General features: G+C 50.9%; 1 long non-coding RNA gene across 1 annotated transcript; it reads right to left on the bottom strand.

Moving 5' to 3' along the window:
• Positions 1-6,184: 6,184 nt before the first annotated feature.
• Positions 6,185-9,527, bottom strand: LOC135287429 (uncharacterized). Its single transcript, XR_010351107.1, has 2 exons — positions 8,241-9,527; positions 6,185-6,302 (listed from the first exon to the last, which is right to left on the bottom strand). It is a non-coding gene; the product is annotated as an uncharacterized LOC135287429 (long non-coding RNA).
• Positions 9,528-12,381: the final 2,854 nt, after the last annotated feature.

Below are 12,381 nucleotides of genomic sequence, written 5' to 3'. Positions count from 1 at the left end.
CTGGGGAGCTGCTTTCCTGGGGAGCCCCGTCCTCCTCCCAGGCCACCCTGGGCTGCCTCGGGGCTCTCCTCTCCATGATTTGATAGAAAAGGCTGGTAGCGGAGAAAAGGGAAATAAGAATTGTTTGGGAAAAACCTCAGCACCACGGGGCTGCTGAAGAAGCAGGGAAACTCTGGAGCTTGTGTGTACAGGCTCCTGGCCAGCTCTGTATTCCCAAACTATCCTCTTCTCTCCCTGTCCAGCTGGACACTGACCACAGGGGCAGCAGTGGGGTGTCACAAAGGGCTCCCCTGTGACACAACACCTACCCCCAGAAATGGATCCAGGTAACCATTGACATGGAACCTGCCCCCAGCAACGGGCCAGGGACCGGGCAGGGAGGCTCTGGCTGTCCCTGGGGGCATGGGCACAGCTCAGTCCTGGGCACACTAAGTGCTCCCAAAGGACTTCCAGGCCCCCTTTGCCCTCCTGTCCCCTCCGCACATCCCTGGTGTGCTCCAGCATGCCCCAGAGCCCTGTGTTCAGACACCCCCACATGCCCCCAGGATGTCCCTGTGTGAAAAACAAGGTTCACTCTCCTGTAAAACATTCAAAGTTTAATAAAGGACAAGAGGAGACAAAGACAAGAAAGCAAAGATTTACAGCTGGGTGCGTCTTGGCACTTAGTCAAGAGCACCCCTGCTATTTTGGAAACACCCTTTAGGTACCATTTCTACTGCATCAGCCTATTCATAAACAATTATGCATAGTAAACTTTTCCCAAGCTAGTTTACATATTCCAAGAACTGTTTGGAATGGCTCCTCCTCAGGTCCGCCTTTTTAGAGCATGTGGATTCCTTGGCTGTGGTTTTAGTGCTTTTTTATCATCACCTACAGTTCTGGGCCTTTCATACTTTCTGCTGATGGCAAGTGTTGATGGTTGACATATCTGTACAGGTGTCCTCATCTTGTGTTCTTTGGGTTTTATCCCATTCAAGCAGGCATTTTAACACAAGCATACTTATATCAGCTATTTCTAAGTTTTAGTAAACAACAGAAATAAAAACTATATCTTTATAGTCAAGTTATTTTAACACCACACATACAGAATCCCTTTTAATATTTGTGACTTGGTATTAATTCCGATGCCTGAGCACTTCTGTTTGTTAATATCTTGAAAACTGCTTGGAGTCTTATCATAGAATTCAGCACATAAATTGGGGTTAATAATGAGTTAGATTTCTGTGCTGGTTTTACCTTTTTGTTTACTAATTGTTTTTTTTCCCGAATCTTGGACTACACCCCTAAGGGCAAATGGGAAACAAATCCATCTCTCTCCTTTTGGATATTCAATTCCCAGTCTATAAGCACTTTTTCCTAAGTTTCTTGCAATCCAATATTTTTTCCTGTTTTGCCTACAGGTACTTAATTTGGATGGGTTATAACAGTGCCTGTTGACATGGGGGTGTGCAATAAAAGATAAACTTTGGTTTCTTTCTATGTAATTGCTTTCAGTAGCATTTGTGATGCAATATTGCCATTATCCTGAAAGGGAAAAGACAAAAGATGAGTGACAGAAAAAAGAATAACAGAGGTCTGGTATGGCTTATACCCCCACCTCCCATGCCCATGGGGTTGCAGCCTGTTGGAACCCTGCATGCTGAGAATTTTAGATTTTCTGTACAGACAGACTCTGACACCCTGGAGAGCACTGCATTTGACCTGAGGCCGTGGAACAGGCTTCCAAAATTGATTGATAGCACTGGGGTCATGGGTGTGCAATTGGTTAGAGGTGTAGAATATCACAGGGTGGAAAATGTAGAGTTTGGGTTTTAGAATATCGTAATAAATATGAAGCAAGATGGAGGTTTTAGGGCAGAGACAGGCTGTTCTTCTTTACCTTCTTTTTCCTTCTTCTCCATGCATTTGGGTGGTCTTTTGTAATTAGACAGAAAAGCCCACCCTGTGGGCTTTGAGGGATTAGTTATTGGGTTAAAAGGGAAAATATTTTAGGTGTCATTTCTTAACTGGATAGTATAGCCTTAAAAGACCTTGTAACAAGAGATAGTGAGCATTTTGTGCCTTGCTAATGAAAGACTGCAGAACTCACGGCTGTGAGGCTGTAACATTGATAAGAAATAATAAACACCTGAGTCTGAACGTGAACTATCGTCTCAAGTGCCTTCATTTCTGACCTCGACAGAGGTAGAAAAAGGAAGCTGAAAACTGGCAGCAAGCCATTGCAGGTGTATTTGATCTTCTCGGTGGCAAGTACAGCAGCCAACCCCGTCTTGCCCTCTTTTTCCCTTGTCACTTCCTTTTTCCTAATTTCCAGGCAAATAATTTTTGACATTCCTTAACTGTTTCCCTCCATTCCTCAGGTATCTCCCATTCAACAGGCACTAAAAATTCCCATCTACAAAGCAAAGTTATTATTTCAGCTGTTTCTGGTGTTTGGATAGCAGGACCAATTAGGTCCAGGTGTACCGTAACTTTCTATAAAAGCAATGGGTCTCTTAATAATGATATATAGAATAAAGAGATTGGTCAGCCTTCTGTGAGTCATAGAGTCAATGCTAATTGTTACCAGTTCAGGCACGCCCTGCTGCGACACTGACACGACACCAGGCAGCCACCAAATCTGCTCTGTCACTGCCCCCCACAGCTGGACCCCCATTTTGTACTGGCTGTGCGCTGCTCAGGATCCCTCCCAGTCCTGTGTCCAAGCCATTTCTGGAGATGTTGGGGAGCACAGGGCCGAGGATGGAGCCCTGCAGAACCCCACTAGTGACCGGTGCCAGCCTGATGCCACCCCAGTCACTGTCACCCTTTGTGCCCCAGCCTTGTGCCCATTGTCACCCATCACATGGCAGGTTTATCCAGCTGGGGCTGGATAAACACTTTGTCCTGAAGGATCCTGGCAGAGACAGTCTGGAAAGCCTTGCTGGAATGCAGATTCTCCACCTACACCCCGTGGGCAGTCAGGGGTCACCATGTCCCAGGAGGAATCCGAGACGCGCTGGCTCTGACCGGGGCCGGCGGCGTCCTCCAGGGCTTTGCAACAGCTCCCAGGAAAATCTTTTCCAGGATTTTTCCAGGAAGTGAGACTGAAAGGCTTGTACTGGTCCCATGCAGCTCCTGTACTGGTCTCCTATTGGCCTGTGCTGATCTTTAATGTTCCCTTACTGGTCCCGGTCTGTTACGTACTGTTGTGTACTGGTCCCATCCTGGTTCCATATGGGTCCTCACTGCTCTCATCCTGATTCCATACTGATCCTGCAATGGCCCACTCCTGGTCCAGTACTGGTCCCACACTGGCCTGTACTGGTCACATTCTGCTCCTGCAGTCACCCACAGTGCTCTCATACTGGCCCAGTGCTTGCCTGTAGTGGCCTATACAGCTCCTTACTGGTTCCCATACTGGTCCAGTACAATCCAGCACTGGCTCATGCAGGGCTCTGCTGGCCCCATGCTGCTGCCATACTGCTCCACAGTGTTTGTACAGTGCTCACACTAGCCCTCACACTGGGCTGTACTGGCCTGCACTGGTCCCACACTGGTTTGTGCTGTTCTCTACTGGCTCCTACTGGTTTGTACTGGCCTGTGTTTGTCTGCACTGGCCCATCATGTTCCAGCAGCAGTCCCATAAAGGTCCTGCATTTGCTTGGCTTGGTGTCTACTGGTCCCACACTGCCCTGTACTGGTCCTACATCAGTCCAATCCTGGTCAAGTACTGGTCCCATCCTGGTGTCATACTGGTCCCATGCTAGCCCTACTGGCTGCATACTGGTCCTGTACTGGTCTAGTACCAATCCCTTCCTGTTTCCATACTGGTTCTTACTGGTCCCATACTGGTTCAATACCAGCCCTTTTAATCATTTTGGAAGCAACTGAGCCATTTGGAGTGGGAGTGGAATAATTTTGGAGCTGCTCCATTTTTAGGAGTCATTGAAAAATTTTGAGTAATTGTGTAAGTTTGAGTGATTATTCAGATCTTGAGGCAGGTTCTCTACAGGAAAAGAGTTTGGTCTTTGGGACCTTTTCCTCTTTTTTCCCTGTTATGTTTTAATCCCAGAACTGATAGATGAACAGAAGGAATTTGAAGTCAGCACCTGGAAATTCACTCTGGAAGAGATAATTCCCATTGCTGCGCAGTAGAGTGAGACCAGAGAGGTAAATCCAACGTGATCAATGCATCTTTCCCTTCACCTGTGTAAAATCTGAGGTGGTTTTTGGGATTTTCCCAGTTCCAGTATCTCATGCTGCTTATTCAAAGGGCCTGGCAATTCAGGCTGACGAATTCCCACATCCTAGAGAGCTGCAATATTCCTGTTTAATCCCAAAAATCACCCAAAAGAAAGACTCCAGAGGAGATTTAGGTGTAAAATTGTGGATCATTTCAGAAAGCACCAACTGCACCTAGAGCAATCCCAAAGGTATCTGCGGGCAGGTGGGCACACTCAGGTGTGATGGAGCTGGGCGGGATCAGGCCAGGAATCAGATGCTGATTTTGTGATTTACAGCAGGATTTCTCCCCTGATCCCAATTCCCAGTGTTGTGGTGGTGCCAGGTGTGCTGGTGGTGGGTCTGGGACCCTCAAACTGGGATCTGGGACCCCTAAACTGGGCTTTGGGTCCCTCAAATTAAGGGTTCAAGTTCTGGCCTCCCAAACTGGGGTCAGGGACCCTCAAACTGTAATCTGGAGTCTTTAAACTGGGTGTGGGACTCTCAAACTGAGAACTGGTACCCCCAAATGGGGGTCTGCAGGCCTCCAGCAGGATCTGGGATACTCACACTGGGGTCTCAGCTCTCCAAAGTGGTCTGGACCCCTCCCCCACCTGGAGTTTGGGCCCCTCAAAGAGGGGTTTGGGATTCTCCATCTGAGATCTGAGATCAGGGACCCCTGAGATCAGGGACCCTCAAACTGAGATCTGGGACGCCTAAACCGGGTCTGAGCCCTTTAAACTCTTGTCCCAACTATGGGCTCATTCCCCAGGTGCAAATTCCCACATCAAGGCAAAGGATTTTTATTTTTCATTCCAGATACTCAGGGAGGAGATGGGAGTTCCTTACAAAAGGCCCATCCCAGATGGAGCACCAGAACTGACACTGGTTTGGAGTAGGGGCTCAACAGGTCAGTGGTCACATCCCCCCCCTTTTGTTGGTTCTAAAGTGGCTGGTTTTGCATCGAGTGCAAAACCTGAGGGTTTTGAGGGTGGCACCCTGAAAAAACTGGAGGGACGTGGGGGAGTGAGGTAGGGGTTTATTTGGGTGTACAAAGAGAAAAGGGGGAAGGGGACACCTCAGGATGGAATTTTGGGTCCACCTTAGAGGGGGGAGGTGAGTGAGAGGACCCCAGGATGGAGATTTGGGATCCCCAGGGTGGGCTTTGTGGGGTCTGAGGGGAGATTTGGGGTCCCAGGGTAGGATTTGGAGGGACCCACAGTGGATTTTTGGGATTCCAGAATTGATTTAGGGGTTCCAAGATAGATTTTGAGGTCCAAAATAGATTTTGTGGATCCCAAGATGGATTTTGGAGTCCCAGAATGTGGGAAGGTCTCAGGCACTGGTGCCTCTGGCAGATAGGAGGACTCAGTGCCAGATTTTACAATCCCCTCAGCAGGGGGACCTTTGGGATTTGAGGATTCCCAGGGTGGATTTTGGAGTTTCACAGTGAGTTTTGCTCTCCCTGGGATTGATTTGGGCATCTCAGGTTGGGTTTTGGGGTTGTGGAGTAGGTTTTTGTAGTCCCAGGTTGGATTTTGGGGGTTCTAGGGTGGGTTTTCAGGGTCCTGGGATGGATTTTAGGGTTCCAGCCCCCACAGTGCAAAGTCCAGGGCGGGGGCACTGTGGGTCAGACACCCCATGGACACCACGTCAATGTGGGGCCCCAAGAACTGGGGGAGGGTCTCCAAAATGATGCCCCCACTGGCCTCCACCATCACCCCGGGGTGTGCAGCCTTGACCTGCGCCGCCGCTGCCTGCAGCTCCTGGGGGGGACACCCCGTGAGCAGGGAGCACGCCCTCCCCAAAATTTGGGGACACACGGGACATCAGGATGTACAATGCTCGGGAGTCCTGGCATGCAGCCAAAGACCCCTGCGGCTTTGAGTTCCACCCATGGAGCAAATTACCAACTTTATATGAAGAATAACGAGTCATAAAATTTTAAGCAGCATAACAGCAGTTGTCACAGGGTGAAAGGTAGAATTTGGAAGAATTTTACTATGGGGGTCCAGGGGACAAGATGGAGGGATTTGGGCGTTCTCCTGTTCTTCTTCCTTCTTCTTCCTAGCCTCCATCTTCTTGGTGATGGTAGCACCCTAGGATTGGTGTAAAGTAGAAAGTCACTGTCCAACATAGATGATAGGTAATGGAAAATAACTGCAAATAAAGTACATGTAGTTTTTAGTATAAAGAGATTGCACCGCCTCAGGGCAGAGTATCGTGCCTCGGACTGACCTGCTGAACAGACCTCGGCAGGCCAGACAGAAAATGCTTTAGATAAGAAATAATAAACAACCTTAAGAACGCAAGCTGAAGACTTCTGACTCCTTCTTTGACAGCTGGGTTGGAAAAAGAGACTTTTAACACGCCTCGGGCTCACCTTGACCAGAGGAGATCCCGAGAGGGCAGGGGCATGAGAACAGTACTGGCAACACCAAGTGCTGCTGCTGCTGCTGGGCACAGCTGCTGTGCCAGCACTGATCTGCCCCAGCTCTGCACACAGACATCGCTGCTGCAGCTCCAGAGAAGGCAACAAAAGGGCATCTCTGGTGGGAAATACTTTCTTTCATTTAAAACCACTGAAAGTGCAGCCCCTCATTGACGCAGTCTGTGGCCACAGGGAAGGTGGAGAGAAACAAAATGAGCAATGGCACAAACAACGGCATTTCTTTGTGGACAATATTAAGAAGGAAAACAAAGAAATAGGGCATCCAAAATGAAACTAACAAGGCAGTATCTAAAATGACTTCTATTACAAGAGATTTGCAGAAACTGGCCAGCAGTTCAGTGTTTCTGAAACCTCCACTCATCACTCTCAACACTGCAGCCTTGAGCTCCTGGTTCCTCAGGCTGTAGATGAGGGGGTTCAGGGCTGGAGGCACCACTGAGTACAGAACTGACACCCCCAGATCCAGGGATGGGGAGGACATGGAGGAGGATTCAGGTAGGCAAAGGCTGCAGTGCTGAGGAAGAGGGTGAGCATGGCCAGGTGAGGAAGGCAGGTGGAAAAGGCTTTGTGCTGTCCCTGTTCAGAGGGGATCCTCAGCACAGCTCTGAAGATCTGCACGTAGGAGAAAACAATGAACACAAAGCATGCAGAGGCTAAAAAGACACTAATCATGATAAGCCCAAGTTCTCTGAGGTAGGATTTGGAGCAGGAGAACTTGAGGATGTGTGGGATTTCCCAGAAGAACTGGCCCAAGGCATTGCCCTGGCACAGGGGCAGGGAAAATGTATTGGCCATGTGCAGCAGAGCAGTGAGAAAGGCAGTGGCCCAGGCAGCTGCTGCCATGTGGGCACAAGCTCTGCTGCCCAGGAGGGTCCCGTAGTGCAGGGGTTTGCAGATGGACACGTAGCGGTCAAAGCACATGATGGTCAGGAGGAAATACTCTGCTCCATTGAAGAAGATAAACAGAAAGAGCTGTACAGCACATCCTTTGTAGGAGATGGTGCTGGTGTCCCTGAGGGAATTGTGCATGGCTTTGGGGACAGTGGTGCACATGGAGCCCAGGTCAGTGAGGGCCAGGTTGAGCAGGAAGAAGAACATGGGCGTGTGCAGGTGGTGGCTGCAGGGGCAGAGCCCCAGTGTTTCACAGGCAGATGAGAGCTGGCCCTCAGGAAGCCAAAGGAACCTGGACAGTCCTGGCAGATTTTGTCTGGGAGCTATCCTTGGATATAAGGAATTTTGGAGGCAGATTCCCAATTGTGGCCATAGACACCTGGACTTCAAAGATGCTTTTTACAATGGAAAGAAAAACACATCCCTCCAGTGTTTTGAAGGCAGGTAAGAGGTGGCCTCCAAGATGCCAAGGCCATCCAGAGCTGTCTTTGCTGGCAGGTTTCCTATGGGAACAGTCTTCAGATATAATCAGATATAGAGGTAGAATCCCAATTTCAGCCATGAACCCCTGGAGGAGAGGGAGAGTTCTTTCCCACTGGAAGGAAAGCACAGAACTCCAGAGTTTTAGGGGAAGATGAGAAGCAACCCTCAACATGCCATCTCAGCTGCACCAGTCAGGCCCAGCCAACCAGACCTGTTCCATGTTCTTGGATCCTTGGGGCCCTGCAACATCACAATTGCCCTTTGGTTCCACGAGGCCCCGTGGTATCACAAGAGATCTTTGTTTCCATGAGGCCCAGTGATATCACAATGGTCTACTTGGCTCTGCAGTGCCACAATGGCCCCTTGCTTCCATGAGGCCTTGCAGTGTCAAAATGGTTTTCCTTGGTTCCATGGGACTGTGCAGAGTGCCACAATGGTCCCTTGGTTCTATTGGGCTCCCCAGGATCACAATGGCCCCTTGGTTCCACAAGGCTTGGCTGTGGCACACTGGCCCCTTGCTTCCTTGGGGACCCATTGGTGTCACAATGGCCCCTTGGTGCCATGGGGACCTAGAATGCCAGAATGGTCTCATTGCTTCCACAAGGCCCTGCAGTGTCACAGAGAGCTCCTTGGTTCCACAAAGCCCTGCAAAGCCCCTTGATTCAACACGGCCTCAAAGTGTCAGAATGGTCTCCAGGATTCTATGAGGTCCTGCAGTGTCACAAGGGCACCTTGCTTCCATGAGGCCCTGAAATATGGAATGGCGCCTTGATTCCATTGGGCTCCTCACTGTTACATGAGTTCTTAGTTCCATGGAGCCCTGCACTGTCACATGGCCCCTTGGTTCCAAAGGGTCACAAACTATTGTAATGTTCTCCATGATCCCATGAGGTCCCTCAATGTCACAATGGACTTTTGGTTCCATGAGCTTTCATAACGCTCAACAGCAGTCTCCTTGGTTCTGCAGTGTAATAACTGACCCGTGGTTCCATGAAGTGCCTGGCCTCCCACAGCTTCTCAGGGACCTTTTTCCCCCTCAAGGTCCCTAATAGCCCTTCATGGCCCCTCAGAGCCCCTTATGGCCCCTCAAATCTCCTCATGACCCCTCACAACCCTTCACAGCTCATGGCCCCTCATGACCCATCACAGCCCTCAGAGCTCTCATGTCTCCTCACAACCCCTCACAGCACTCACAGCTCCTCACAGCTCCTGATGGCTCCTCACAGCCCCTCACAGCCCCTCATGGCTCCTCATGGCCCTCATGGACCCTCACAGCTCCTCATAGCCCCTCATAGCCCTCACGGCCCCTCATAGCCCCTCACAGCACTCATGGCCCATCACAGACCTCATAGCCCTGCACAGATCCTCATAGCTCCTCACGTCTCCTTACAGCCCCTCACAGTCTCTCATGGCTCCTCACAGCCCCTCACGGCTTCTCATGCTGCGTCATGGCCCCTCACAGCTCCTCACAGCCCTCATAGCCCCTCACAGCCCCTCACAGCACTCACAGCCCCTCATGGCCCCTCACAGCCCTCACAGCCCCTCATGGCCCCTCACAGCCCTCACAGCCCTTCATGGCCCCTCACAGCCCCTCACAGTCCCTCATGGCCCCTCACAGCTCCTCATGGCCCCTCACAGCCCTCACAGCCACTCATGGCCCCTCACAGCCCCTCATGGCCCCTCACAGCCCCAGGCCTGGGGCTCCTCCCAAAGGAGAAGGGGTCAGGCCCTGCTTGTTCTCCTTTGATTTTGGTCCCTTCACAGCGACCAGTAAAGAAAGGCTGAAATGGAGCCTTTCCTCAGCGTTTCCCTCAGGGTTAATTGCGGGCTGAAGCTCTGTGCTGGCGCTGGCCCCAGCACCAACATCCCTGCAGCCGCCAGGCCTTTGCTGTCCCCCCGTGTCCGTCGCTGTCCCCGAGTCCCGCCTGGCTCTGGCAGCAGCAGCAGCCGCAGCGCAGCGGGCGCCGGCCCGGCCCAGCCGGGGCTCCCGGGCAGGAGCAGCAGCAGCGCCGGCCCCTTCCCGCCTGCTCCTGCCTCGGCTTCCAAGGGCTTTTTCCAGCTGAATCCTGGAGTAGAGCAACCAGCAGCCACACACAGCCCTGACTCCTCAGGGCCCGCCTGTGCTGCCCTGAGCCAGCCCTCAGAGGAGGAAAGGATCGGGTTCCAGCACTGTTTTCAGCGCTGTTTTACTCACTCTGAGCTGACAGCAGGAGACTGCTGCTGCTGCCTTTGCCTTGAGAATTGGAGATCATGGCTGCTCTTGTCCCTCTTCTGCTTGCCACTTGACTTTGAGCTGTAAAACTGCAATTGCCTCTTTTGATCAGTATTTCCCAGAGTGCTTTTGAGATGGGGGACTCAGGCTTTTTGTCACAGGCATCATGATTAGCAGATCTTGAAATGCTCACAAGTACCTGAGCACTAAGTCAAGAAGAATTAAAGCCACACAGGCCACATTTGCAGTGCTCAAACACAGCCCTGTTGCTGCTGCTGCTGGAATAGAATCAACTGACAGAGGCCATCACAGAAATTGCCTCGGGAGTGTCAAATCAAATGAAAAAATCCACCAGGAGAAAACAAAACCAGAACTTCTTAACTCACTTCATTGTTTCTTCTGAGCAGCAGCAGAAAATGGAGATGTCCAGAGGTATTTCCAGCTGCTGCTGGTCCCAGCTGGAGCCCAGCCTGCTGCCCAGTCCCAGCGGGAACCTGAGCCCAGCCCGGGGAGCTCCCGCAGTGTCGGGAGCTCAGCGCACGCGGGGCCAGGCCCAGAGCCCCGGGCACGGCCGCCCATTGTGGGGCAGCCCATTGCGCAGACAGAATGTCCTGCGGCCCAAACCTCCTGCTCCTGCCACACAGCGCCCAGCCTTCTCTCCCTCCTCCTCCTCTCCCAGCATGGCACAAATTCCAGCTCGGAGGAGGCTTCCCCAGAGAGGGCTCAGGCTCCTGGTTCAGCCTCAGTGTCCCTGCAGAGGAACACGGCATCTTTCAGGCACTTCCACAAGCTCAGGGTTCTCATTTCATGGGGAATTTGGGATGAAAATGGCTTTGTTAGGAAGGACAACAGCGAAGGGAATGGATTGGAAATCCTTAGGGAAAATGACCATTCTTACAGGCAAAGTTCACCAAGTAATTCCCTGCATTTCTCCTTATCAGATTCTTTCAGTCATCTTCTGAGAGGTCCAGCTTGTTCTGGTGCTTTCCATGAACAGATTGTACTGGTGATTTATAGCAATGCATGAGATGTAGAAGCATCTGAACTGAACCCAGAAACAAACTCTGTCTGTCAGCCCATTTTCATCTTCTAGATCACTTTCAAGATGTCCATGGGGATGTTGGAATGATTATCACACAGCTCTCCATTTCTGGCTGCAGGCTCTGGAGATTCTTTCTCTGCATTCAGTCAAGCTTGCATTCTCTAACAATTCCTGGTAGCCCGTCATGTTTTCTTAGGGTAGAACAGTAACAATGCAAACATTACCAATGACACAACTGGCCAGCCCACAAGGGAAAGAAAGAAGAAGCTGTAAAGTTTTTAAATATTTGTCCTGCTTTGCTGCAAGAGTTGTGCTGCACGCACGGCGGGGAAAGCCAAGAGAAGCTGCAGTTGGTGGCACATCTTGTGACAGAAGCTGCTCCTCGTTCTCCAGGAAAGGTTCTTGGAAAGAGCAAACAGGACTGTGGAGAAGATTCTGGGAAAAGTGAAACATCTTTTTAGAAATGAAATAAGAATGGAAAGAAACAATCTAAGATGCTTTATTTATTTTTATGCTCCCCTTTTCCTTCTTGCACTACTTCTCCTTCCCATTAATTCCAAATGGATCTTACCTCTAAGATCCATGACTTGGCAAGTTTTAGACACTCTAAAATACCATGACCTACACACTGTTTTCCTTCCCCTGTATTTTTTGGAAAGCAGTGCTGGAGAGATTAGTGCAGTGCTTGGGTCAGGTACAAATTCTGCATTCAGGGAATGTGCTCTGATAGTGTTTGACCCTCAGCAGGGACAATGCACAGCAGTGACCGAGGGGATTCCTGTGCCGCTGTGCAGGAGTCCAGACTCTTGGCTGAACATGGCAAAGTTCCCGTGTTTGGACAGGCTCAGGGGCTGCCCCTGGGATCGTGGGGCTTGGCGCGGGGGCAAACAGGCAATGGATGAACAGACATGGGTACAAATGGCCACAGTGCTTCAGTTGCAGCAGCAGCTCTGGCAGGAGCGGCAGCACCAGTGAAATCAGTGAAAGAAGCGACTCTATCGACTCCCTCTTGCTTGTCCTCTCCCTCTCCTGCTGTCCCAGACCCTCTCCCGGTCTCCCTTTCCCGGTGTCCCCTCTCTCTCCCAGTCTCTCTCTCTC

This window comes from Passer domesticus, chromosome 29, assembly GCF_036417665.1.
Source record: "Passer domesticus isolate bPasDom1 chromosome 29, bPasDom1.hap1, whole genome shotgun sequence".
Classification (NCBI taxonomy): Eukaryota; Metazoa; Chordata; class Aves; order Passeriformes; family Passeridae; genus Passer; species Passer domesticus.
Note: the sequence above shows the minus strand (reverse complement) of the source record. Positions and strands in the feature narration are given on the sequence as shown.